This window comes from Aplysia californica, unplaced genomic scaffold, assembly GCF_000002075.1.
Source record: "Aplysia californica isolate F4 #8 unplaced genomic scaffold, AplCal3.0 scaffold00022, whole genome shotgun sequence".
NCBI lineage: Eukaryota > Metazoa > Mollusca > Gastropoda > Aplysiida > Aplysiidae > Aplysia > Aplysia californica.
The window spans coordinates 674,025-677,617 of NW_004797292.1; positions in this window are offsets into that span (position 1 = coordinate 674,025).

The window sequence follows — 3,593 nt, forward strand, 5'->3', positions numbered from 1 at the left end:
TCTCTCTCTCTATGTATATATATATATACATACATGTATATATATATATATGTATATATATATACTTGATTTGCCTGTAGTGCACGATCTGTGTTCATATAATACTCATAAATGTGAGGGTATTCACACGTCTCTACCGTCACTTCCAGGCGGCAAAGGGTCAGGTATATGGAGAAAAGCATTCACTGGTAGGACAAACACACGCGGGAAAGGGGGGGGGAATGTTTTGGTAAAAAATGGGGAAGGGTTAGTTTTTTTGTTTTGTGTTTTAGGAAAGGATATCAAAGGGGACAGAAAGACCGAGAGCAGAAGATAAAAATGGGGGGAAATTGTGTCATCAAGACAGGAATATGGTATATAATACATGTCTTAATAAAAAAAAAATTGATCGGAATAGCTACAATTGATACGGAAGTTTATAATCTTAAGCCTCACTCCGGCTCCAGAGCCCCTTGAAGTAGCGGTTTGGGGAGGGGGAGGGGGGGAGGGAGAAAATAATAACATGCTCTATAAACAGTCTAACCTTGAGTCCTCGTTTTGATTTTTTCTTGCTGTGAGACAGGGGAGAGGGGCTAGGGGGAGGGGTTAAAGTTCCTTAAATGGGACTGTCACAAGACCCACTGCCTCACATGGCACCGAATGTCACAGCTCAAGTAGCTCCTCTATACTCAGCTGATCTGTCTGTAGCCTGTGAGGTCGAAGTTCAAAAGGTCTAGTTTCTCTCGAGGTGATACCCCATTCAATGGCCGGCTGTCATGGCATCGCCAAAGTGTAACAATTGCGGATATCCGTTAGATTTAAACTTGTCAATGGGTCAATGGGAGTATAAATGATGATTGGAAATAGGGTTCGGGGGATTGTTTGTATCTTTTATAGCAGTGGCTAGGAAGGGGTCTTGATTCTTACTTCAAAATCAGGATAAGTTGTGTGTCTGTTATAGATGGTGTGCGGCTCTTGAAAGAGTTATATATTGTGAACAGGTAAGTAAGAGCCAGACTCTATGTGGGTCTAGTTTTTGTTCTTGCTCTTCCGAGCAGTGATGTCAATTTAGGATTCGAGACATTAGAGTCTTGTAATAGTTTTACGCCACCACTGACACGATTTAGACCATTTTGAGGGAGAAATAGTACATGATGACATATTTTCAGAATTCCAGGCTACGCAGTTATAAATACGGTATCAGTTTAACGGTCCTTTAAAAAAATCCTACTCCATTGTTAATAAGAGCAGGGACCTCCGAAATTCCCAATAATTAGCAGACAGTTTTACAAATCATTTAACAATCGAAGTTCTAAAAAGATTTTTTCGGGGATTCGACATAAAGTCTTTCTTTTAATAATTCATCATGAAATGAAACATTGCGTGGCTAACAGTGAGCATCACATCGGACTGAGTGGGAAAGATATTCTCGGGAGTTGGGTAACAATCGAACCTAACACGCAGTCCAAGTACCTCGCTTCAAAGTGTAAGCCAAGTTCTTAGCCAACAGAGCTACAAATGTAAACACCCCGGGGTTAATTTGCAGCACAATACACATTATTTGCTATTTATCACTAGTGTTCACGTGCCAAGCGTATTTCACAACACAGTAACGGTCAAAACGGTGCCTTTTGTCTAGCAGTCAGACGCTTAGCCATCGCATTCAGGAGACCTGAGTTCGATTCCCGAAGGTGGACAATTTATAACCAGTAGCTCGGTCTTTCTGCGACAAAAATCAAGCTCATCCGGCACAGCCTGATTTTTGTGCGTCCGGCCGCTAGTCAGTCTACTGCCTGCGGATGATAAAATTTTCGTTATATGAATGAAGACCACCAAAAATATGTGTTTTCTATCAAGCTTGCATCACTTATTATTTTCTTATCACATAAAAGGTATCAATTTTTCTGCCATTCCCTCTCATGCTTTTTCTCCCTGGCCCCGATTTTTAAAAAACTTCTTTTCAGGCTAACTTTTCTTTCAAGAAAGGGAGAATTCAAAGCTATACCCCGTCTACACAGCCAAATTTCGGTTTCGCCCCCCCCCCCCAACCTATAAAAAAGAACAACTACAAAATCTTTCCTTCTGAACACTTGTCTGTGCCTACTAGTATTATTGTGTTGCGTGTTGTATTATGTTTTTGTTGGGTTTCTTTTTAAAGGAGGGGGGTGGGGGTTCTTTTTGTCTTTTTGGTGACAGGAGGGAGGGAGGGGGAGGTGGCGATGAGGTCTGTGAGGTGGTATTTATTGGTAAGGAGAGATTTGCAGTTCTGCTAAAACTGTTTTGTCTGCATGTTTCTGCCATGTCACAGCGTAATTTTTCCGATTTATTTATGCCATTTTATTTTTGTTTTGGTAAGTGTTTTACGGTGCTCGAAACTGCAAAAGTTCATATGAGCGCGCGGGACACATTGAACATTTTCGGTTGGAAAGACATTTTTAATTCTGCCAGGGTGGAGGCTGAAGCCTACTCTAATCGATGTTGGACCACCAAGGGATCTTTAACGTGCCCAACTGGCACCCAGGACCTCCGAGATTTTTCGCCCTTGTCTGAGAAGGCTAGGTATAGATCATTCCTATCATAAATCAGGGGTGTTGTTGAAAGACAGCAGCAAGAATGAGCCATGGAGTAGTCGTAGAAAAGCTGCAGAAAGGGTCAGGAGCCAGAGGAGGGGGCAAAGGAGATGAGGGAGTGGGGGCAGAAAGTGAAGACGAAAGCAGACAACAGAATATTGTTAGAGAGCAGGAAATGATGAGAAAGGAGAACAATTTTAGAGAACAAAATTTTCCGTCGTTTTCCGGATTCGAACCACGGACCTATTGATTGAGAGGCAAGCACCTTATCCTCTAGACAACGATAGCCCCCTCCGATTTATTGGCGACACACATTTGTGGCAATCAGGTTACAAAAAAAAAGTAAATAAAACCCGCTAAGGCTCTTCCAACCAAGTTTGTTTAGGAAACAGCTCAATACAGAAAGGTTGTGTTCTGTACGACCCAAAGTGTCAAACGACATTCCTTACAACTGCCAAAGTTATAATATACATCACAATATTTCCCTTTTATCAATTCCTCTCTGAAAATATAACTTTCTAGTGTAGTTTCATTTGGCAATACGAACATAAAACAACCCAAAGATCACATCTACGTGGCGTATATTATAATGATAATAATGTAACACCCGGGAGACTTAACAACCACGTCATTGTTGTTTGCCGCTGTTTGTTTATTTAGTATCAGTTTTACGGCGTTCGCTACTAAATAAGGTCATAGGAGCGCTCGAAACGCAAGAAGGGCACATTCACAACAGTATACAGCATGACTTGTCTTTGGTCAACTGTCAGATTAAACTGTTAAAAATTCGTGGTAAACATTTATTCAATCTAAAAGTGACTATTTTTACATACAATTTACATAATATTAAAATAATCGTGTTTAAAATTTAGTGAGAAGGCCGATGGCCTTTATAAAAAGGAAAATTCTGTTGGGATCAACGATGGAGAGCAGATCTTGTAATATTTTGTACATTGAAAATACTTCTTTCGGGTCTCTCCAAAGTCCGGACATTCTGTTAATTAATAGGTGCCTAGCAGTGAAATCTGTGTCGCAACCTCCCTG